Consider the following 25832-nt stretch of genomic DNA (forward strand, 5'->3'; position numbering starts at 1 on the left):
GGATATTTGAATTACGAGAAGATGCAACAGTGCCAGTAAGCAGTGCTCAGATGCTCTTATTTGCATTTTCAAAATCTTGAAGGGGTCAGCAGGGACTGCTCAAGTGGTAGACTTGGAAAATAGTATCTAACTTGGTACGTTAAAAGAATCATGTATTGCTTTATTTTGAGGGGGGGAAGGCTTCTCTTTCCTTTTTCTCTTTCTCTCCTTTTTCTCTTTCTCTCCTTTCTCTTTCTCTCCTTTCTCTTTCTCTCCTTTCTCTTTCTCTCCTTTCTCTTTCTCTCCTTTCTCTTTCTCTCCTTTCTCTTTCTCTCCTTTCTCTTTCTCTCCTTTCTCTCCTTTCTCTTTCTCTCCTTTCTCTTTCTCTCCTTTCTCTTTCTCTCCTTTCTCTTTCTCTCCTTTCTCTTTCTCTCCTTTCTCTTTCTCTCCTTTCTCTTTCTCTCCTTTCTCTTTCTCTCCTTTCTCTTTCTCTCCTTTCTCTTTCTCTCCTTTCTCTTTTCCTTTTTCTTAGTCTCAGCTGCAACAGAAAGCCAACCTTGTATGTTGAGTCATTCTGCCACTCTGGTAAAAGCTACTGTAATTCAGACCGTGTTGAAAAGGAGCAAATTAAGGATATTTTTTCTTTTACTGTATTTTTCCAAAATATGACTTCTTCATACAGGTCCCTTCTGACTCAAGAAGGCAGATATCATTTGGGAGGAAATAAATCTCTACTGATGGCTACTCAGAAAAGCAGCTGATGAACATGAGTGACCTAATATTAATAAATGCCATGGATGAGGCAGTGAATAATCTCTCAGTTGTTTTTGTTATGCTATTAAGAAGTTTGTTTCCAAGAACCACTGGCACATTTACTCTTTTGGGGTGTGTGCATTGTTGCGACCCTTCAGTTAAAGAGAGTATCAGTCCAAGGAGTGAGGTGCACTCCATGAATGTTGTGATTATGGCACAATCCATCTGTAATACCTGGGCTGGAAGGCTGGAAACCTACTGAGTGCAGAAGTAGCCTTGCATCCCAGTGCAGGATTCAGCTCTGGAGTGGTTACTGGCCAGGAGTCTGCTGGCATTGCAACCCAGGGTGACTGAACCTCTCTCTGAACTAATATACAGCTACACAATCGTGTCAGACCGGGAATGGACTGACATGGCTTAACTGACCTGACTTATTTAATTCTTATTGTGTCTTCATTGTTATTATATATCTGAGGACAATGAATCTATTCCAGTTTGAATTAGGTTCTTGGGTGCAAGAAAACTTCTAAGACAGAGGAGCCTTTTGTACTGTCATTGCTACTCTGCCTTGTGCCTTCTACATCTCTGGTCCAGCATCTTTGCCTTGGACCCTTTTCTCAAATCTTGTTAAAGCTGTTGAATAAGAAACCACTTCTGTCCAGTCCTCAGTTGCAGTCAGGAGTTGGATGGGCAGTCTGGACTCGAAATCACAAATTTTCAGACAGTTTAACCCCTTAGACTTTTATTATGGATTTATACCATGTTGTAACATGGTAACAGGCTGTAGCCTGTTAGAATTTGATATAACAATTAATAGAGGAAAAGTGCTTCCCAACATAGTCAAAGCTACAAAACTTAAATAAAAGGCAAGCAACTGAAATGTCTCATTCTCACCGTTGGATCTGAGTCTGCAGAGGCTGAAGAATACTGGATGTGACTTGAGAGGTTATTCTGTGCTATGAAATGGAGAAAATGAACATGGAAAAAATACAGGAGGTTTGACTTCTGACCACCAAACCAAAACCTGAGGACATCACAGAGGGAGATTTGGGGAAGGTGTCCTAGGCTGCTTATGCAGTGCTGGGATACTGGTAGGGAAGATAAATTTGTGCTGGGAATAAAAACACGCCCGGGTTCAGACCCAAGGCCACTAAATTCAGTGCATAAGTTACCACTGACTCTCTGTTTTTACGCTGGGACAGCCCATTCCCTCCACCCCCTCTGCTGAGCCTGGGGCTGGAGCGTGTTCCTGCGCTTGAGTCATGCAGCCTCTCAGAATAGGAGCCTGATGTTAATGCATCTGGAACAGCAAGAGCCTGGCCAAGTGCCTTTCCTGATTTGGTGAAATATTCTTGGCAACTGCTCAGCATTTTTAGACCAGTCCTTCATTAAGTACAGCTTTATATGACAAAGGATGCCAGTTTCACTTCATATGCAAATTATTTCAAGGAGACTTATGCCCAGGCTTATATTCATGATAATAGCAGGAGCTGCACTGCCAGAGTCAGGCCAGGATAGTGGTCCCTAGGGAATGAGAACTGGCATTTGCTGTGTCAGGCAATGTAAACACAAGTGCCTCTTATTTCTGTCATCTTTCATCCATCCCATCTCTGTAAGCCCGTATCTGGCCATAAAATCTCCATTATATGAGTTTCCTCTGACTTCTGTGGGGCTCTTCTGGCATGGAGGGGCTTCTTCAAATGAAGAGCAGAGCACAGAGGTCTTTCAGGGCACTGGCTGCTCTGTTCTGTGACAGTCCCAGCTGGTGGTTCATACATGATTGTAAATGAGTGACAGTAGTGCTGTTGATGGCTTCTTCTACCTTTATGGGAGGGAATAAATGCTAGCTTCTAAGACAGCTTCAATAAGCCAAAATAACTTTCCAGATTATTTTAAGGTTATACTGGCAGTAAAGACCTAAGTAGCAAACTTTGTTTTCCGAACCTGTTTGGAAATACTGTATGGTTGAGATCAGTGCTCCCCTTTCCTTAGTACTGACAGACTTGCTGACTTTGGCCTTCTAGAACCTAATATTTTGCTGTTTAGCATTCACACAGCTCATGTGTGCATTTCCCTTCTCCACAAACTTAAGTGGCTTGATATAATTGTGTTTCTAAATCCTTCCTGTGAAGGAGAGGAGGAAGTACATATCCACGTCAGGCAAGAACCAACTTTACATCTATCTCCTGCAATGGGGGACTCAGCATGTCTATAGAGTGGTTTTACCAGCACAAGAGCAATCCTAGATGAGGGGAGGGTGATAAACATGTTCCTCCTCAGCCCTCATTCCAGATCATATAATCTAGGAAAAAAAAAAAAGGCTGGAGATGCTGAAAGCAGCACTTGGTCTCCTGAGGGCAATCAAGCTTCCATGGAGGCAGGATCCTCCTTGGCCCTGGACCAGCTTCTGCCTATGCTGAAACCTCCCAGAGGAGAACAAGCTGCACCTTCCCTGTGTCCTCAGTGGGGCTGGGGGAACTGGTGTTTGTCTGCCTGGTCTAGAGCATCTCCTGTAGTGAAAATATGGAAGTAGATCTGGCTCTTACAGGTGGGAATGATGTGTGCTTGAGAAGTTTTCACACATTCATGGTAATGCATAAATACATTGCCTTCTGGAAAGAGAACCTGAGCTCTGTATTTGTGCCCTCTTCTCCACAGGGGATCCATGCTCCAATTCCAGCAGGAGTGACTCCTTCAAAGGCCATATGTTTTTCATGTGCCCTATGCATAAATGCAAAACCCATTCAGGGAATGCAGGTCATGGCTGAATTAGGATGGAATGGGATTTACCCAGGGGTGTTAAAGATTCAGAGCTGGCAAGAATGCCAGCAAGGGGTGAACCCAAGTGTTTGGGTTAGGAAATGTGTGTAGCCCAAACTGGTTCAGGGCTTCCCAGGTGGGCAGCTCAAGTACCCTTCTGATTGTCAGTGATTGGAACTGCTTTAGAAAGGGACATGGGGAAAGGGAGGGTAAAGCATCAGAGTGACACCTGAGTGGATGTTAGACCTACAGCCCTTCTGCTATACCTACTGCTTGTCTTCCCTGTACCAAAGTGGCCCTGTGCCAACCCTTCATGCCTTCTGAAAGATGGTCTGTATTTGCTGTGTTGTTCTGCAAGCCCTCCAAATTAAGCTGTTTTGGGTTTTTTTTCTGTTGCACGTATTTTTGTAGTGCGCTCAGGGTATTGTCACTGACTAAAAATGCACATTTAAAGTATTCTTTTTCCTTCTGGGTTGAATGCCCAGAAGGGGTTTGTTTTTCTTTGATGCCAGGTTGGGGGCAGAAGACTTCTATTTTTTTTAGCACTCAAAATTTCTAAATAATTTTGTATGGATCTGACACAAAATACTGTGTTTTCAAGTTCTGCCAGAGAACCAAAATGTAATTATTTGCTCAGCTGTAATCACTTCAAAGGAGACATTGACTCCTCTTGGAGCCCCAGGTGAATGGAAAGGGCACTCCAGCCCTTGACATGAGCTCTGCATCCATGGAAATGCAGGATCCTGCCCTACTATTTTGTTGACCATTATAGCATCCCAGCTACCAGGCTGCATTTTGGAGGACACTCAAAGTATGTCTACATTATTTGGGCAGCAAATGCAGCTCCTCTTTTGTGTTCATGTGGTGCTGACCTTGTCCTTACAACTCCATCAGCACAATCCTCTTCCCTGTTAAAAATCCAGCCTGCATTAAGCTGCAACCAGGCAAAGCTGTGAGGACCTGAAGGCAAGGGGGAGGCTGTGCTGATGGGTGCACACCTGCACTGGCCCCAAAATTCCTGCCAACAAATTCCTGCTTAGAAAAGAGGAGCAGCAGTCCAAAAAAATGTGCAAAAACCAATGGGCTTTTTAAAACAAAATTTTCCACAGAAATGTGCCTCTCAAAAGAGCTTTTTATGACACTTTTTTTTTTTCTTGGTGTAACACTTCCAGCAAAATTATCAAAATATTTTTGTCTGCTGGTAGTCAAAATACACTCACGATATTTGTATTAAAAACTTGAGGAATCTTCTTTTAAAACTTTGGGAAAATTTTTGAAAACAGCATCTGCTTGAAGGGATTTCAGACAAAAAAATATTCTCATTCTTTTTATATTGCAAAATAGGTTTTCAGTTTAAAAAAGAATTCTCAAGTGCAGGCTGTATTTTAGTGCTCATGCATAGATATTTGCTTTATACTCAAATGTAAAAACATGCATATTTTTTAGATAATTTCCTCTATAGTTGTATTGTAGTCCATTCTGCTCAAAGTGTGATGATGGATGGTACCTATTTTCTCCAGAGTTTGTGCATAAGGACTCTTTCATGTAGTGTTCCTTTCAGATGAAAATGAAAAAGAGGAGGGGTGGAGAAAATATGGAGAAGGGGACAGAAGCTAAAGATTCACATAATCTGGCAAAAAGTTTTGTGCTTCAGTATCACTGGAGTTTGACCTGTCCATTTCATGGCTGCAACTGGGTTTTAGTAGGGATGGGTGAATTACTGAAAGGATTGCAAAGAGGCAGCTCTGTGGGATGCAGGGACATAAACTGAAAGTTTACAAATTGACCAAATTAATTTTTTTTCCCCTTTTCTTTAATATCGTGTTCTATATCTGATTTTAATGGGTATCTATTCCCAGTTTGCTTTATAAAGTGGTTATTAAAAAAAACAAGCTCTTAAAAAAATTATTAAAAAATATGTTTCTATTGGCAGGGGAACACTCTTACAAATAAGGTGTGTAATTACTTTAACTAGCAAGGGATCTGCCATTTTCTTTGGTCACTGGCACAGCAGTGCTGCCTCTTTTTAATGACTGGATGAAGAGATTTTTTTAATTTTTTTTTTTTTTTTAAAGTTTTTGGGAGACTCCAGCTTTAGCAAAAGTTTGTTAAAGCAAACTGAAGACTTCTGGAGCTCTTACTTCTCCAGCAAGACTGCTTAACAACCCTGTGGGCTGGGCAGATGTCCAGCTGGATGTATTGATACTTTGCCAGAATGATCCAGGAAAGTTTTGTTGCTGAGCTGTATCTTGCCTGGCAAATCCTGCTCAGCAGTGGTTTGAGATCTGCCCAGCCTGAGCTTTTAGCACTTCCTGGGACCTTTTGTCATGCTTAAATCTGGGACAAGAGTGAAAGGTGCTCTTGTGTTGCTGGCTAATTGCTATCTCTTTTCTCTCTGAGATCAAAGATTTTTGAATTACCAGAGCTGGTGTTAATTCATTTGAGAACTCCAATGCTGCCATGCCCCTGGGAGCTAATCAGTAGAACCTGTCCTGGCTGCCTGTGTCTACCTATGGAGTTTTTTTGCTGTAATCCCCAAAGAGACCAAGATGAACATCCAGCCAAGGGGCTGAGATCCAGTATTCACATGAGTTAAGTGTCCAAAGGCTTTCCTTCAAGGAGACAAGTGATAATTTGGGGGCAAACTTTTCAAGGCTGTGTTTATCCCCAGACTGCCTTCCCTGATAGAGTGCATTTGTATTTATGTGCCCATATTTGTGTTGCTGCATTCTTAAGCATGATAGGAAATACTAAATCACACACAGGTTTCTGACAGGATGTGGCCTCAAGGAAGACCAAGGAGGAGGTCTGCCTGCCAAGTAAAATCCCTGTCAGGCTGTCTGGTGTTGGTTAGACAAATGGAAAGCTGAGCCATCTGCTGTGCTGTCACACACTGCTCCCTTTGCCGTCTCCTGCTGCCACCCAAATTCTCCTCAAACATGTGTCCTGTCCCCCTGCCCTGACCTGATCTGTGCTGTGTACATCCAGACAGGAGTCTGTGCATCTGCCTGAAAACTCAATCAGATTCATTCTTCTGGATTGCCTGGGCACTCTGGAAATGCTTTCTCTGGGACACAAATATCCCTGGCTTACCTAGAGCTGTGTTGTAGCCTTAAATCACAAATATCTTGTCCTGGAATCAGCCTTGCCTCTGCAAGAGATCTAACCCTGGGCTCCCTGTGCTACACAGGCACAGAGGCTGCCTTTCCTGACACATCTCCCCAGATGCTGTTTCTACATTTTCTGCAACAGGTACAAATCTCAGCACTGAAATTGTTAATCAGGCTCAGGGCACTGAAACACTGGTTTCTGAGACAAGGAGGTAACAGGCTCTGTGTTTATGGCCCTTAGCAAGGCATTTAGTTTTGAGCAACTCATCAACTGCATGACACTGGCAAATCGGTGGCATTTTAAGGAAAAGTGCATCTAGAAGGCTGGTACAGAGGCATTGTGACACAGAAGGTTTAAACATTAATTCCAAGAAATTTAATGGAGCAGAACTGAGAAGAACCTATCTGTCAGTGATTCCCTAGTTCAAAATGACAGAACTGAACTGTCATTCAAGACAGAGACTGAATGAGACTGAAAGAAGAAGGCTGAAAAAGAAGAGACTGAAAAAAAAATGGGAAAGCCAGAAAGGAATACCCACTGACAGGCAACTGATGCTTTGCAAGCTTAGGGTCCTCCACCCAAACCCTCTCTGTCTCCAGGTTTCTGCCCAAAATACTGAGCAACAAAGTTGTGCTAATTCTCAGCTTGGTTTCTCTGGCTATGGTAAGCAGGGAATAGGAGGAAATTAGAGCACCATTTTTGCAGGTGTAAGTCCCTCCAGCAATGAGCTGAAACCCTTCATGATTGCCACCAATCACTGAACTCTTAGATGAAGCAGAGGTCCATACAACTGCTTACTCCTTCAGCCTTTAAAAGATAAGCTCCCAGGAAAGCTTTTGAGCTGGGAAACATAAATGGAAGGAGTTGCCATTTAAGATTAGGTGCCAAAATTTTGACAATAAGATGAGATTTAGAAACTACTCTGGCACATGTCTGAAAACAGGACTGTTCCTGTTCTCTAGGCACTAAACCTGTCCATACACTTTGCAGTTCATCTGACTTGGATGCTTGAATTTCAGTAGGTGAAACAGCACTCCAGGTTACCAGGGGGTGATTATATTTTTAATTATATGCTACTAATTATAGGAAATGCCAGACTTCAACTGTGCTCAGAGCTACTGGCCTGGATGTGATTGATCCTCCTGTTCCAGAAAGGTCTTTTTAACCCTGAAGCCTTTCTACGACTTGAAATTTGCTGTTGAAAACCAGCAATCAGTGGCGAGTAAGAGCAGATGATGGGTAGCAAGATTAAAAGCTTGTTCCAGCTTGTGTGATCTCTTTGCTATTCAGTGGGGAGCTGGGGAAGCCTGGGGACACAGCAAACTGGTATCTTCTCTCCACTGAGTACGTTCATGTGTGGGTCTAAGACCTTTCTCAGGGCTAAATTATCCTGATTGTGTCTTGTTGGATCTGAATATTTGTTGGAAATTAATATATTATAGATATTGAATATGTGAGCCATCGGACTGGGTTTTTGCAACACGGATTTTGTCTTGAATAAGCACATAAAAACTCTGCTTTGCTTTGCAATTCCGTAACTAGGCAGGGGGATAGTATTAAGTAGCTTTGGGTTCTGTTGGCTCTGAGGCTCCCTGAAGATGCTTTATGTATATTGCACTTGCTGGTAGCTCCTTATCTAGTCAAACAAGTTTTCATGGTTTGGAGTTATAGAAAGGAAGGAATTAGCTAATGTAAATAATAGACAATGTATGAAGTAATGGTTTTTATATTCATGACATTCAGAAAAGGAAGTTGGGACTTGCAGAGTATCAGTGCAACAGCCCCATAAAATCTTTAGTACAGGGAAAGTATAATGATTGAGTGGAGCAGCAGGGACTGTCTGTTCACTGAAAAATTGAATTCTGCTTAAGTGTTCAGCTGGATTGGGCCCAGCATATGAAATTTCTTGAAATCCTAATGGCTTTACTTCATAAATATTTAATAGAGGCATCACTATCTTAGACCTCCTTAAAGAATACCTTGAAACAAGGCTGGAGTAAGGCTTAGATAAAGTCAATAAATGCACAAAGGAGCACACTGAGCCAAATTCCACCCTGGCAAAGTTCCTCCAGCATTAGAGCATTTGGCAGACAATATTTAGTAAAGCGCTTGCATTCACATTTAAAACTTTACACCATGAGCATTCCTCACCTCTCTTCCTCTGTATTGTTTTTCTTTGGATGCTATTGAAATTACACAGGTGACCATTACAGCTCTTAAGGTGTTCATGTTACTAGAAAGTAGAAGTGTTGGGCAGTGTGTGTATCACAACTGCTAATGTCTTTCTGGATTCACCTTGTCTTACTTCAGTCCTTGGCAAAGAACATCAAAGGGCTGAGGTAAGATGGGGAAGCTTTTTTTTCCCTTTTCACCTAGAACTAAAAAACAAATAAATAATAAATCAGCATTTGCTTTTTTGCTGGAAATTAGGAAATGTGGCTAAAAATGTTGTGGCAATTCCTTTTCACAAAGATATTTTTTTTCTTTGGAACTTGCCAGTTGGGAAAGGGGATGCTTGAGGTTATTAGGAGGTTCAGTCCTGCATATAGTAGATAACATGCAATAATTTTTTGCTCCATTTTCTGCTGCGGAGTGGAGTGTAGCCATAGTGATTCCCTGGGGTGTTGCATGGCCAGGCATCCCCATGGGAACAGCACTGGGTGCTCCACTCCTTATTAACTTCAGACATGAGTTTTGTGGGGAAATACTTTCAGCATAATAACTCTGCATTGCTGAGAAGTTTATCTAGAATTATTTGAATGCACATTATACTTCATTTCTAGCTCTACAAAGAGCCTGAGCAGAGGGAAGATGTCAGAGAAATGGTTAGCTGGTAGTCAGGAAGCCTCTCTGGGAGTAGGGAGCCTTCCCAGCTCCTCTCAAACAATGGCAAAAAACCACCTACCCTGTCCTAAAAAAATGTGACTTACAGATGTTCATAAAGGGAATGGATTTGGGTTGCTTTATCCCACACAGCCTAAAAGGGTTAGGAAGCTATGTTTTCTTATGAGAAACTTTTGAATTTTTAGAGGATCCTGTTTCAGATATAAGGAGGCAAGGGCTTTATGCAAGTTCCCAAGCCTGGTCACCTGAATTTGAACACTCTTTCTGCAATTAGTAATAAATAGATGTGAATTTCCTTGCTATATTGATACAGCCCTTAGGAATTTATTGCTGTTCATCAGGCATGGAAAAAGGACTCATCCACCTTATGGTGTGTGAGGTACCTGATCCTCATAAGGGACAAATCACAAATAAAAAAAAATTTAAAAAACAAAAAGGAAGAGAGGAGGCAAGCAATAGCAAAATGGTGCTCACAGGCTTTTGGGTTTAAAGCATTATGGTTGCTCAGAGAAGAGCTACTCCATTTGTCCCATTGAGAGCAAGTGTCTGCCCTTCTTCTCCATCCCTCACTGTCAGTCATTTGCATTCTTGTCCCCTCACCTCTAAGTGATAGGAAGCTTTATTCTTTATTTTTCAGACAAAGCAAACATTAGGCAATCAGAGACTGGCTTCTGGTCAGATAAGGGGCCCTGCCTGAGCTAGGGCTGAACCACCCTTTGGCTTGTTATTTACCAAAAGAAGCCCTGCATGTGTGTTCAGATTTTTGTTGTTATTGCTTGTTTTTAAATCCAGTGGTTATATTTGGCTTTTTTGAACTCTGAACCATGTGCAGGTGAGAAAAATCCTTGCTGGTGTCTCTAGTTTTAAATTCAGGGTAAACCACGTTCCTCTTTCTGTATGTAACTTCTCCTTTTCCTTCTTTCCAAGGCTGCAAAGTCAATAGCTCAGCCTGCCAACCTCTGTCCTCCCTCTCACCCACGCTAATGCAGCTGGCAAGGCCACCCCACCTCAGTGTATTTCTCCTCACCTCTCTGGGTGGTTTTGCCCTGCCTGGACATGCTGCAGCCTGTGTCCAGCACCTCAACTGAGTTCATTTTCCTACCCAGCAAACTGCTTTGCCTTAAGCCTGTCCACCTTTTTTCCACACCAAGTGGAGCACCCACTTGCCCTCAAGCACAGCTTGGGTGTGGGATCTATTGAAAAACATGTAAGCCAAACCTTTGGAGATGTTTTACTGGAAGCTGTGCCCTACCTGCTCCACCCTGACAGCATCTCATGGCAGGATTGCTGCTGTGGGGCAGAGCTGCCAAGGGAAGGTGGTAGCAAAGGGCAAGAAAAGAGGGGCCTGGGTTCTAACATGGTAAAGGATGCATCTGAAGTTCTACAACTCCTTTCTCTTTATAACCTATAAAAGAGGGGTCTGAGAAGAGTGATTGTTAGTGATTAGAGTTTTTTCTAATTTTTTTTTTCGTGAGAACAAAGCTACAGTCAGCTGCAGAAATTTTGTCTTAATTTCCCTTTTCTCTGCTGAAACTCTGGAAGGGTGAAGATTTTGTCAACAGACAACTGTGTAAATAAAGCTGCTGATTCAAACAAGAGGAGCTGGTTTTAACCCAGGCCTTTCATGCTGTAGGCAGACCCATACTGCCTTACCTGGGGGATCTCCAGCTCCAGGCAAGTGGGATCTCTTTATCTGAAGAGATCAACATTCCCTCTTCTTCACACTGCTCTCAATAGAGACTCTGCAAGACTTGGTAACAGGGCCCTTGGCTGGTTTATTAACAGGGCAGGGGAGAGAGGAGAAGGCATTTGCTGTCATAGATTGATCCTGCTAAGGGCACAGAGCCCTCAAAACAGATGCTTAAATCTGGCTGTGAGCCCTCTAGCACTGCTTGCTATAATGTACCTGGTGACTTTGATAGATACTTTATAGATATTACTGCATGCTGGCACAAAACTTTGTGATAGGGAGGTGCTTTTACAAGAGGAAAAGCAAAATGAGGGCTGGACCATCTTCCTAGGAAGAGAGGCTTGTTGGGCTTGTTCAGACTGAAGAAAGGTTCCTGGGAGACCTTAGAGCACCTTCCAGTAACTGAAGGAGCTACAGGAAAGCTGGGGAGGGAATTTTTACAAGGATATGGAGTGATAGGATGAGAGAGAATGACCTTAAACTGGAAGAGAGGAAATTTAAATGAGATATTAGGAAAAAATTCTTCCTAGGTAGTGGCCTAGGTTGCCCAGAGAAGCTGTGGTAGCATTGAAGGCCAGGCTGGATGGGGCTTGGAGCAACCTGGTCTAGTGGGAGGTGTCCCTGACCATGAAGGGGGTTGGAACTAAATGATCTTTAAGGTCCCTTCTAACCTAAGCACTTCTATAATTCTATGAAAATGTCAGGGTTGCTTGATGAAACGGGAGCAATGCAGCATAACCAGCCCAAGCTTTCATTACCCTCCAGCCCAAAATGCCTCTGCCTTGCCCTGTGTTTTCCCTGTGAGGACTTTTTCATATTGCTTTGCTTGGGGGCAAGTGCCATTTCTTTATCGACTGCTGGAAGGAGCCTCAGTTCCCCTTTCCCCTCATGGCTCCTCTTTGTCCCCTTCTCCAGGCAGGGATGGGAAGCAGGGGGATCCATCCCCCTGGCACTGCACTGACAGAATTCTCCACAGCTTTTTATTAAAAAAAGGAAGTGTTTTGCAGGCTGGTTCCAGAGGTGACTCTTAGCCTGCTTGTCTCAAACTTTCTAGTGACTCAACTCTCTGCAGCTGATATGATGTTGTCAGATTATATATATGTATTTTTAAAACTGCAGACAGTGTTGTGTGCTGAGGTATTGAAAGGCTGATTTCTGTTTTGACTGTTGTCATGTTGGCTTGCAAGTTACAAGGTATGTGTCACTTTTTCGGGTTAAGCATTCTTATTCAGCAATTTTATTAATAGCCTCTATGCTCAATGAATGAAGAAAAAAAAAAAAAAAGATGCAAGTTGTTGAAATTGGAAGGAGCAGGCTGGAACTTTTTTTTTTTTTTTCCCCCTCCATTTTGCTGCAGATTTCAAAGGCTTTCCCCAGAAGGAGACACAAGAAGGCTGAGTTTCATTCTGCCTGAATGCAGTCTCTCAGTTAATTACACTAGATGTGACTCTGGCCCCTTTATGCTACAGAATATATGAGGCTTAGGAATGAAACCTGTTACACATTAGCATGTTAAATATAGAGCCTCAATGTCTGGAACTATGTAGTAGTAGCTTAGAATTAAAGTTAGAGGCTTAAAATTAAAATTAATACAATCTAGTGAGTTAATTTTTAAGTTCATCAGACAGATAAAGGTAACATACAAATTTAAGTACAAAAGAAAGAAACTCAAAAGGACTGTCCAAAAGAACTGAAAATATTTTTCTGGCTGCTGATCACTACCTCTGATCCAAGGAATAAATCATAACAATTATGCCATTTCTTCTAAAGGCATCTGTTTGGTTTGGTTTTAACTCTCTAGCTACATACCCTGACTCTCCTCTGCTTCCTCTGCTTTCTGAATAAAACTAAGCTGTTCAGTAATTTGCATGACACCAAAAGGCCAAACAGGTTCAGGGACTGTGCAGTTTCCAGATGAATATTTTACCTTTCAAGGGTGGCCACGTACCGCATCCTTCATTGCTGATTCAGGGCATTTTGACACCAAGAAAAGCATCTCTTAGGAAATTATAAGCTTGGCAGGGAGTTGATCTGAGCAGGAATAGCTTTTATCACCGAAGTAACCCCAAACTTACAGCTAGAAGGGAGATGTGCTGAAAGCAAAAAAGCTGGGCAAGGGACTTGTCTATGATCAGATGGGCTGCAAATGATGCCTGGAATCTCTGGTCCCTATGGGCTTCACCAGGATATTGATAATTCTGAATGTCAGAAGGAGAGAGGAAATGAATTAATTAATCGAGGAGCTCAGCTTATCCATCAATGAAGCTGCAGTCACAGACAGGACTGCCTGAGCCACTCCCTTAACAACAGATACTGGAGGATAAACAAAACACGGGAAAACAGGGAAACAGCTGAAATATCAAGGGGCAAGAGGAACCCCCCTGAGATCCTTGTAGTTTTAGTGTGGTGGTGCTGCATTTCTACCTCAAAACAGAAGTCCCTGAGCTTGAAGTAAGAGGAGAAAGCAGAGTCCTGCTCTGGAAGTCTTAGGCAAATCGGGGGAGGGGCCAGGTTATCCCTTTGGAATTTTTATCGGCTCCAGCTGCTTTTCTCCAGGCTGATTCACGCTTCTTTAAGGAGATGTGAGGAAGAGATGATTTTTCTTTCAATCTGGAGGGATTCGCAAAATGCCTTCGGGGCCCTGGGGGTATAAACAGAAGAATTTGAGATCTTTTACAGGTGCTGGTTAGGTTGGCTTTTCCCTCCCCTTCCTTTGCTGACCTGTAACAGAACTTGCATTGAGGTGATTCTCCCCAAATTCTCTTGTTTACTATGGAATACTTTGCAAACAGCACACGTACACAACACAGCCAGGCATGTGTATACACAATGAAATGGTTATCAAGGAGATGGGGGTCGGCTGGTATGAAATTTTCTTGTTTTCATTCATATTAGTGAATTTGCAGTGGTTACAAGGACATTACATCCACAAAGAACTTGAGAACACATTCAGAGTTTAGTATTAAACAGCACAGAAAAAAACACATGAAGAAATGACCAGAGCCCAGAATAGGGCTCCCAAGTTCCTGACTTGGTGTATTAATCAGATTTGACTGTCCCAAATGCATATTTAACCCATCCAGTTTCCATAGTCTTATAATCAAACATATATGGTTTCCTGAGTCAAAGGAAAATCTACTTAGGAATTGCAAGATAAGCAGGGGTAGTGTTGCTACTGAACAAGGCTGGACTCTGGGCAACACAAAGGTCAAAGGGAGGACTGTAAAAGGCTCACTGGGCACACACTGCACTGGAATTACATGGAATTACACCTTCCTCTGGGTGTGCCTCTGTGTGGGGTTTAGAGGAATGAGTGGGAAGAGGAGCTATTTGTATGTTTTGCTCCTGTTAATGGTTAGCTGAAAGCAAACTTACACCTGCTTAATGGGACCTTTTCTGTTTGGGAGAGCAGGTGACCTTTTATGCCAAGAGAAGTCATAGGGGAGGTAGCTGCCCAGGTTCCTCTACTGATCAATGCTGATACAAATCCTTTTGGTGTTTCCCAGCCCCTACCATGCTGATTTAAATCCTCTCAGAGGCCCTAGGACTAAGGGAATTTCCATGATGTAAAACTGATTCCTCCTCATGCAGAAATACCCATACTTTCAGAGTGTATGGATGCACTTGCCTTAATTCAAAAGCAATGCTGCTGAGTTTTGCATAACACGGGACACAACGAAACTTTCTGAAGGTGGCATTGCATCTGGATCAGAGCTGACCTGCACCCTGACAGCTTCACCATGCTCCTCCTGGGGTAGCTTTAGTGCCTCCAGTGACCAAGAGCCAGCTTGATCCCGAAAGGGGAATCACAGGGCAAGCATTTCAGAACATTGAAATTGTGAGGGCATCTTGCTCTAGAGAGGAAGAGGGGCAGCCAGGGTAAGGTGAGTCACAGACGATGTTGCAGAACTTCAGCTTTCTCCTCTAACAGCTTTATCTTCAGTCCATGACAAGGTTTCATCCACAATCACAGGTAATTCCTTCTCACGAGAAGGACCACCTCCACTCCTACCTGTTATTTGGTCTTTCCATTATAAGGATCAAAAAGTGCTTTTGGACCGAGCCCAGTTTGAGCCTCAGTTTAATGGGAGGAAGCAGGGAACAGGCTATGGCTTTGCAAAATGTGGGCTGAGTCATGGGCTTCAATTTAGAAATATTTGGTCAACAGCATATGGTAGCTCAATTTCATTCTGGCTGTCCCAGCACTTCTTGACACAGCAGAGCTACAGAATCCTGTGCTGTGGCATGTTGGATTTAATGAATTCTATTTTCTTACATTAGAAAAATTACCTGTAAAAGCAGAAGAAAAGCCCCATCCAGTGAATAGTCTCTTAAACAAACACATAAATTTATGGTAAGCCTATGAACTACCAAGAAATGTCTAGTAGGGCCAAGAAATACTCCAGCTTTTAATTGCACAGTGTGCTGCTTTCCTATGTACTTCAAACACATGCCAAGAAAATACATTGGAGCTGGGTATAACAGCTGCTCATGAGTTACAAAGATTCATACTTTTGAAAAAATAATTTATTTATAATTTATAATATTTATATTATATTTATAAGGTATTTAATAGTTCTGAACAGACAGGCAAGTGTTGATAGCTGGATTTTGTTTGTTTGTTAGGATCCTGTGATTCCTTCAAATCAAAGCTGAGACCAAGCAGTGTGTGAGCACTGCTGTAGAGGGGCATTTGTGAAGAAAATCTTTTTTTCTTTTTTTTCTTTTCTTTTTTTTCTTCTTCCCTCTTCCCTCTTCCCTCTTCCCTCTTCCCTCTTCCCTCTTTTTTTCCTTCTTTTTTTTGTTTGTTTGTTTTTTTGAGGGAAGTGTGCATTTTAAAGTCTGATTTCATTTCCCTTTCTTTTTCCTGTTTGGTGTGTATCTTTGAGAACTATTCTGTTTTTATTGTGCTTTCCTCACACCTTCCCCTCTGGAGATTTAAAAATCTGAGATGTTTATAGGCTCAAAAAGTCTGATTTTATTGGTCTTCCAAGAGCTCCATGTATGGTTCAGTCTTACAGTCAGCCGGTGTTCTTCTCGGTGATTTAAACAAGGCTGTTAAAGAAATGAAACCTCTAAGGACAAAACACCCTAAAGGTCATTTATCAGGCATCTGTCAGAATAATGCTCCGATAATGCTTACGATGGCCTTAATGAAAGACCTATAATCCCTTTTATGCAGTAAATGTGGGCAAACCTGCACCTATTTTTCCTAGCAACCAATAATTCGACATAATTCACCACAATTGCTTAACAGGGTTTGGAGGGAGGTGTTTTGGTTTTGTTTCTTTGCCCTGAAGATGAACTTCATTTGCAGCAGAGCTGCCAAAACTGCTTCATTGTAAAGAAATTTGCTTTCTAAACTAGATACCCCTAGGGGTTGAAATTGTGTGGAAACCAAGCCAAATCCAATTGCCTGGCTATAGGGATTGGTTGGATGCACGTTAACAAACAGTGTTGTTCTTTGCTTCTTAGTAAAAATAAGATATTTATTTATTTATTGGCCTCAGGCTGTGTGCCTGAAAGGCTATCAAGCTGCTAAAATCTCTGGAGCCTGTGGGGGAGGTTTCCCCCTTAAAACAAGGAGTTGTGCTGCTGGCTGGGAAGCAGACGTGGCTTTTTCCAAGGACACGGCTTGTACTGCCTGGGTGATTTTGCTTTGTGGACAGGTACAGGGGTGGGCTCCATCCCATCGGCTTTCCTTCCTCTTCCCAGCCACCCCATGTGTCGCCTGTGGTCTGGTCTGAGGTTCTGTGGGCTGACAGCGGGACTTGGAGTTGATTTTTCTCTCTTCTTTCAGTGCCTCTATGGGCGTCTGGTGGAAATCTCTGTCTAGCCTTAAGGAACTCTCAGAGCCCTGACAAAGTGTGTCAGAGCTGTAGTGCTGGGCAGCTTTGACCTCTCTTCTTGCAACAAAGCTACAGAATTAACATTTTTGTTTGTTTGTTTGATTATTTGTGGGGTTTTTTTCCCCCCAAAAGCAAGTGAGAGCCTTGTTTCACTTGCAGCGTAGGAGAATGGGTTTGTCTGCTGTCGGGCTCCAGGGTGTCTGTAGGTGCCACTGCAATATAAATAAACACTTCAGCAAGTGCTGCTTGTCCCTATACCTTGGCTTTAGATCACACCAACAGGATTTGTGGTAATCTTTTCTGTCTTCGAAAACGTTTTCTCACCCCTCTTCCTACCCCCAACCAAACCCCCCCCAAGGTTATCCTTTTCAAGGTAATCGCTGTGGACTTAAATCCAAATCATACTGGGAAGGGTGAGTGCTGTGCTCAGACTCACAAAAAAAAAAACCAAAAAACAACAAAACCCCAAACACGACTCCAAGGGGAGAAAATAGTTATCTTGGTCAATCAGAGCATGGAGTAAAAAAATGATGTATTAAATGTATTGATGATCTGATGTATTAAAAAATACATGGCCTGTTCCTGTAACGTAAAATATTGCTACAGCTCACTGTTCTAATACAGTGGAAATTCCATATTTATTTCTCATGAAGCATATCTGTTATGTTATCCTATTGAGTTACTTAGGAACAGCAGTCACTCCAGTGTTTTAACAGGAGACTATAACCAAAATTTCCTTTGTGATTTCAGTATAGGCTTGTCTTGACAATCCATGAGCATGATGTAACCAGCAAACAGCCCATTAATCTCATCCGAAGCTTTAAATTCCAAGGTGCAATAAATCAAGTTTAAATGAGTTTCCACCAAACAAAAGCAAAGGGGCTTTATGAAAAACTTTGATTTTCAGTGAGGGTTTCTTTTACCATGTATTATAGAGTTCTTCAAGCAGCACCAAGTCATGGTAATGCAGGAAGGCAGCACTGAATTTTTTTGCTTTGTTTCTGCATCCATATAAAATATTTTGTTTAAGAGATGGAAAAGCTGATGGAAAAAAAAAAAAAAAAGGCAATTTCAATGCCATTCTTCGGGGGGGAAGGGGTGATCTTTCTTTGTGGCCTATGGACAAGGCTGATTATATGTTGGTGCAGTACAGAATTAGCAGAATCAGCTGGAGACATCTGAATGCTTAGTTAGGTGTGAGTCTGTGAGCTGCTTTACATACTGGCACCTCTGAAGCACTAGAAATACAAAGTTAGGTATGTTTGTAGGTTATGGTTTTTAAAGTAGTCTCCAGCACTGAGGTTTTTAGCACATAAAATTGGCAATGCTGTGGATGTAGTAGAAGTCTTTGAAAATACAACTTTTTATGCCTTTGTTGGTTATAGATGCTGGAGAATGTAACATATTCAATCATGTCCCTGACTGCATACATCCAGTTACAGTAAGTAAGTACTTGCAGTTAAGGCTGATCTCATGTGGTGATTTTGCAGTTGTCTCCCTATCTGTGTTCCCCCAAACCTCCTCCTCCTTCACCCAAGCAGTGCCTTTGCAGAGACAGACCTCAGCTAAGAGCAGAGGAGGGCAGGTCTGTAAAGCTTGGACTCTGCAAAAAAAACCTAAAACCAAGTGCTCTGACTTCATCAAAGTTTCCTTCAGTCTTTCAGTACCTGCCAGCTCCTGCTTGCTGTAGGGTGCAGAGGTTCTAGGGTTACTAATGCCTGCACCAGACCTGTTGGGCTCCACAAAGCCTCCAGTCACAGTCACATCAGCCATCCAAGGCTTTGCAAAAGAATGAGGCCCTGGAAGGGGGGTCAGTGTAGGCAGAAGTGCAATTACACCCTCCTTGTGCTGACTGTGATTATTCTGGAGCAACATTTGTGAGCAGAAATGGTGTGGAAGCAAGGCTTTGCTGCCAGGGCCAGTGCCTCCCCAGGATGTCTGAGCGAGATCTCTTGGCTTCAGTGGGCCATTAATTCTTTAAGCATTGTTTTCAACATCACCCAAACCATATTCAGAAGATGGAGCCACATATGAGTATTTCAGTTCCTTCTTCTCTCATAGTCCCCTCCCAGAATGATGACCTGGGGCAGGGCAAGGGAGAAAAGAATTCAGTCAAGCTGAGCAGGATCCTAGTAAAAAGAAGAAGGAAACCCTCCTGCTTGTCTGGGATGGACAAAGCTACTTGATACCTTCTGATGCCTCCTGAATTTCCCTGTGTGGAAAGTGCAGACACCAATTTGTTTTCTCACCTCACAGAGCTGCAAGGAGAATAAATCAATGGAGTCTGAGAGATGCCCAGGCAAAAGGTTTAAGTTGGAGCTACTGCCTGGCCTGAGAGTTCCATCATGGGACATGGCTTTGGCATGCACCAGCTCCAGGGAGACCCTGTCTTAGTCAGAAGCACACAAGGATTAAAGGCAGCTGCCTCAGTTATTTGGCTACATTCCTCTTGCACACTGCTATGAGGATCTATGGGTACAGCTGTGGTTGTCTGCAGGTTCCCCATATCTGTGTTCCAGCAGTGATTTTTTTTTTTCATGTATAATTTTATACCTGCTTGGCTACTACATATTTGTGTTTTATTCAAGGACTAAAAAGTAGGATAATTTATTAATTTTCCTTTTGAATAGAGTAATGTCTGGAATTATACTGAACATGAAAGGACACAGAGAGATCTGTCTCTGTCTTGAATGGTCTGTGAATTTTTCACAGTGAGAACAGGAACTAGAAATTATGTTATTGCATTCCTTATGCACTGATGACATCAAATACCACTTTGTTGGAATATTGCATTATTTTACTGTTAAAACAGAGATGTAGCAGAACAGCTGCAGAAGAAACACGCATGTTCAAGTACAGCCATTTACATCAGAGCTCATGTTCCTCCATTAGTTCAAGAATGTGTTCTTGAAAAATATGTCCCAAGTTAGTCACAAGCTATTAGACCTGTAAGTGGTAGCTTAGGTAGAGAAGAAAAAAAGAAAGGTATTTCCCACCCACAGAGAAGTTATAGTGGAGGTTCATTGGTCTGGGTGATGTAACAGGTGCAGATATTTGAGCAAAGAGGTCCCTTCTGGCCTTAGCAAAATACACAAATCCACAAATTTCCTCTGACTTGAGCAAAGTCCTCACTGAACTGAGGAAGAGCTGAAGCATGCAAAAGTTACCTGCAGTATCTTCTGTAGTAAGGAGACGCAGTAAGAAATAGCATGAAAGGAAAATGGTTTCCTCGTTAAATATGAGATGATGGAGCTCTCCAGCATGGAGTCAGTTCAGCTGGCCAGCAGGCCAGATTTGCTGTCTACCTTACCAGGTGATCTCTTTAATTAAAGCCATGTCAATGTATTTTTACTCTCTTCCAATAAATATTTTTAGACAGCTTGAGAAACACAATAGTTTTCCTAGTGCTGGTTTTTTTAAGCTAACTAAAGGCACAGGTGGAGGCATGCCTCCCTCAGCAACATGGTTAGTGAAAGGACCTACATCTAAAATCAGCAGACGAATTAGCTTGGGACATTTTGTTTTCCACGAGAAACTTTCCTCTTTTTCTAGCTTTAGGACAATTGCCTTTTGTCATTCCCTTGCCTCTTCTTGCGCTGTCACTTTTTCATTTGTTTGGTTTAATGTTTTCCACCCCAGGCCAACAGAGTTGAAACATTGTGTTAGCTTTTCTTTTGAGTCCCTATCAAGACTGGGAGCTCTTCTATCAAGGTGCCTTCCCATCTAATTTTCACTTTTCCCCTCCTAAATACTTCCCTGCTTTATTACCTATACTGTGAGTATTTCACACTGCCCATTTTGTAGTGCTGCCTAGCCAGCTTGTCTTCTCCCAGGCACTGATTTTGATCAGTCTGTCTTAACTCTCTGAAATTAGGACACCTCAGAATTGCCATTTCCATGTCTCTCTGAAAGCCCATCCTTCCCTAGCAAGATGCAGAAGAGGCATCTCTCCCCATCCCGGTTCTTACAGCAGGAAAAGGACAAAGAAGACAGCACAGTCAGGTCACACATAAGTGATCTGCCAGCATCAGCAGAGGCAAGAAGCTCCAGGAGTTGGCCTTGAATCACGAACATCCAGCACCAGAGTCTGGTTACAAAAAGACCTATGTTTCTGGCCCCTGGGTGGGAGGAATTTGCACAGCCTTGAGTACAATTCCAGGCTCCTAGAAGCCCACCAAATCTGAGCTCAAAACCATGTCCTGAAATAAAGATTGGAACCTGTATTTGAACTCTGTATGGTCAAAGGAAGCATCCATTTCAAGAAAAGGAGATTAATAATGCAGCTTAGTTTATTCTCTTCAACTTGATTATGAAGTCCAGGGAATGTGTAGAAAAAGCATGCAGGATTTTGATCTCAGCTTCAGGCTCCTAGAAGGATTTTATATCTCTTCAGGACCTTTTCTGGATGCTCTTACACTTTGGGACTCTGGGGCCATTGCAGCCTTGCATTGACTGGAAAAGAACAACAGAGAGTGCAATGAATGCAGGTTCTCTCTCACTCTGAATGCATGAAAACCAACATATGTTTCATTAATTATAACTACCCTTCCTCTCCTGAGTTCCCTGACAGCAAAACCACCAAAAAGCCTACAACATCAAAAAGCAGTATCAACCGTTTTCCCAGGGCAGGGGAAAAAGCAATGTTTGCCTATGCATGTTCATTTCTAGGATGAAATATAAAAGAATTGTCTCATATTTTTCTCAGTTATCAAGTGTCAATTGGTTTGTGAGCTTGGGAAATTCAGATTCATGGTACTGAAAGAATCCTCTGGAAATCATCTAGCCCAAACTCCCTGCTGAAGCAGGGTTTGTTATAGGAGATAGTCCATGACCACCTCTAATTAAGCTTAATTATCTTTATTGTTTTGGGGCTTTTATGTGAAAAGTTATTTTATTAAACCATAATGGAACAGAACTGCAAAAGAAGAGGCAGAGAGCACAGCTGCTTGCCATGGGGCCTGTACTGGCCTCAGCAGATCCATTTCAAGCACTCAGTTTCAGCAATTTGTCAGCAAGTTGTTTCTATATCACAGGGAGAAGTGAAAGAGCTATTATTGACTGCTGAACTTTCATGCCGTCCACAACCAGAGTGCTACAAAGGCCAGTACTGAATTAGGGAGTAGTCCCCGAGAAGGCACAGATCTGTACCTGAGCTGCCTGCAAGGGCATAGGTGGAGAAAGCCTTGCTTTGTGTCTTGTATAGTGTTTGTGGCAAGGTGGCAGGTTGGATATGGGGATTTTGCTGCAGAAGTACCTGCTGATGAGTGATGCTGTGCCAGGCACAGTTCCTGGAGGAAGTAAGAAGTAGTTTGGAATGGTAATTTTGTTTCCCTCTTCATTTTCCTGTTTTTTAGCTCCTTTTTCATCTCAGTAACCTTGAAAAGCTCTAGAGAAACTCAAAAGGTCCAAGCTCCCATGGGAGGCTCTCGGTGGGAGTGCTCATCTCAGCATGGCAGAGCAGAGCTGCTACAAAGCCCTGGCTCCTCACATAGGGTGTGGTGGCAGGATGCTAGGACTTTGGCATAGCACAAACCAAGTAAACTTCTTGGGTCACTGTCTGTACTGCTCCGAGAAGAAAAATCCATGGAAGTCTGGCATAGTGGAAAATTACCAAGGGCAAACAAAAATGTCAAAAGGAACAGAAACCTCTTTTGATGTATGTCCAGGAAACCTCAAGGTTTGTAGGAAACTCTGTTGGTGATTCAGGGGGTGGTATTCTTCCCTTTGAGTCAGTCCTGAATCCATGCCTGGTTATGACCACATCTGAAATACAGCTCCTCTGACAGTACCGTGCCCACAGACACTGTGCTGGAGGGCTGGCTTGTCGCTGGATTTTTCTTGGAAAACTCCCATCCAGGAGGAGTTCAGGCTTGACCAGGTGATGAAAGCTGGTAGAATCACAGCAAAGGCTTTACAGCTTTGCTTGAGCAAGCAGAGGAATTCAGAGGTATGAGATCAGAGCCTCAGTCAGTAAAAATCAGTGTAGCCCTGGCTGAACTGTGACTGCCAGCAACTGGTCTAACATTGTTAATAGCAGAGCAGCTGATGAAAGGGGAGGAGAGGAGCTGAAGACCTGCTTGTTTGATGTTCTTACAAAAAGATCATTACCAAGTTAAACGCATTTTTGTGAACAGTGAGGCAAAAAGAAGCAGAACATTGATAATGGTCACTGGTTAAATGGGTCTGAGCTGCCTCTTTCCTTCCAAGGTTGAAACACTTTGCTTCATGCAAAGATATGTGAACTGGCAGTGGATCTCCCATCTTCATCTGCGTCAGTGATCCTACAACAGCCTGCTCACACATCTGTGCAAAGCTGAGTGAACAGGGTGTCAGATGGCAAATTATTTGGCAGAAATTCACACCCTATCTTGTAGGACCATGTAGGAATGACTGGCTTGGATGTTTGAACACCTTCCTATACCTATGCATGGTCCCCACAGATTTAGATTCAGTCTTGATGACTAAAATATGTACAGAGGTTTGTTTTGCTGGCCTCAGCAGCAGTAGCTGTTCTGTTAGAGTGTTTCTGTCTATAGATCATTCTGTGCAGTGTGTTGTAGGGAGCAGAAGACCCTTTAGATGGAGAAGTTGAGTGCTTGTGAAGAATGACTAAGAATTAGACCGTCTGTGTTTCCTTGCAAACAAGTTGTTTTTCATAAAAGTTAATATGCTGCAAATAATGAGACTTTCTATTGCCTATTGCTTTATTAAGCAGTGTGTTGATGCAGGTGTGGTCGAATGAATATCAGTGGTGTGGAAGATAATTTTTGTTTAAGTGTTTTCCTGGATTAGGATGAGATTGTAGGGATATGTAAGAAATTCCAGAGCTGTAAGAGAACTTAAACCTGCCTTGTTCCATGTTAACTAGAGACCTTTAAGGCTCCTTATGCAGCTGTCAGCTCACATAAATGTGGCTCCATCAATTGAGCCTTGGTATTGATCCAAGGCTACTGGACTTGGTAGTGTTACCTTTCCATGGTGCTTGACAAGACTTGGCCCAATACTCATGTACACGTGGACTGGCATAGATGTGAGTGGGAGGAAGCAGAAAGGTAGACAGAAGGAGAATTAGCACTGCCCCTAGGTTACCTTTTTTCCTGTGGTCCTGTATCAGTTCTAAGAAATTGTTTCTGGCAGCGTCCTCCCACTGAAATGGAACAGTATCTATATGCTTGTGCTCTGGGACTCGAGCTATCTGCATAAGGAGGGGACTCCATCCTGCATGACCAAAACCCCTTGTTCCCACCCAAGCAGCATCTACAACATCAGTTTGCACTGGGCTATTCTATAAACACCTTACAGAGCTGATGAGCTTTGGGTGAGGAACAGGCTCATCTTCTGCCAAGTCCTGGTCTGAATACAGAAGGGGATATTCCAGCACTCAAGGGCAGCAAAGCAGCTTCACAGATTTGCTCAGTCATTTAATTTTCAAATCCACAGGGACAGATGTGGTGATGGTCAGAGAGGGTTCAGCTATACAAATGTGGGAGCGTGCTGAAATGGGTAATAGTTTGCTCTTTTTCTGCTAACAGCTTTTGACAGAAACCATTTCTCTGGTCTCCAGATCCACCCATGAATATTATGAACTCAGAAATAAGGCCTGCAGCCAAACCATTCTTGGTACTGGTTTTGCAAAAACAAACAAAAAAGCGATGAGGTCTGTCCATCTGTTTTTAGCCCCTTTCTAATTATAGCGTGTTTTTTTCAATACAATCAATTGTTGCCCTGTTGCCCTGGTAGGATCACTTACATGGTTTTCAGGAGCTGATACATTCTGGCTGAGCCAAATTCTGATGAACCTGTATTTCTTGGTACTTTACAAAGCAATCCTTGTGTGGCAGCATGGTTTCTAGCTGTGGACTTAGGTCTGAAGCTTGTGTCTCAGTCCCCATCACTGCCTCGGCAAGCTCTGCTAAAGAAGGGATTGAACGCTCCCTGGGAGGGAGAAGGAGACCTGCTGGAGGACCAGGCGTGGAAATAAGTGCCCTCTCAGACACAAGGAGAGCAGTGTGATGAGACAGCCACATGTTGATCTGAGCAGCTCACCTTGCAGGTATAGCATGAGGGTGTCATTGAGCTGGACCAGAGTTTTCCCTGTCACTGAACGTGACAAATTATGGACAGATGGAGAGTCCTGGCTGCAAGCTGTGGTCCACAGGTTCCCTGTGAGTCAATGCAAAGGCAACCAGATAATCCAGGTTACAGTATTTGGAAAGGTGGGTTATACTGAAATTGTAAGAGGGGAAAATTCTGTTGAGAGGAGGAAATGGGAGATTCAAAGAGCTTGGTGATTATTATTTTTGCTACTAATTGTCCACAGTTATGATACATCTTCATCAAATATAGTCAAAATACCAGAAAGAAAAAAACCAAACAACCATCATTCATATACTTGCATGGGTTGCATGAATGCTTTTTGGCTAAAAGTTTTGGATTTCTTAGCATTGAATGGAAGTAAAAAGCAAGCTTGAGCTCAGGTATGGCTGTGAGTTTATCCTTTCATGCCACAAAAAAGAAAAAGATGTTTTGAGAAGAATTTCTGACCAGGTCTGTTTTCTGCTAATGACCACTGCAGTAGACAGTGGCTCTTCCTGAGAGTGAACAGTTGCTCACCCTTAAATTAAAATCAAGCTTCTGGGCAGGATATTTTGTGGACACAGATGACCTGATCCTTGTAACTTGTGTGAGCACAACTGCCAATTTTAACATAAATAATTTGCAGTAATGTGTGTAGATAGTTTGGATTCTATGGAGTGTTTTTGGTTTAGTTGTGTGTTGTGTTTTGATTTTTTTTTTCCAGAAAACATCCTTTTCCCATAGTAACTATTCCATAAGCATTTAACTGG

This window comes from Heliangelus exortis, chromosome 6, assembly GCF_036169615.1.
Source record: "Heliangelus exortis chromosome 6, bHelExo1.hap1, whole genome shotgun sequence".
In the NCBI taxonomy this organism is placed as follows: domain Eukaryota; kingdom Metazoa; phylum Chordata; class Aves; order Apodiformes; family Trochilidae; genus Heliangelus; species Heliangelus exortis.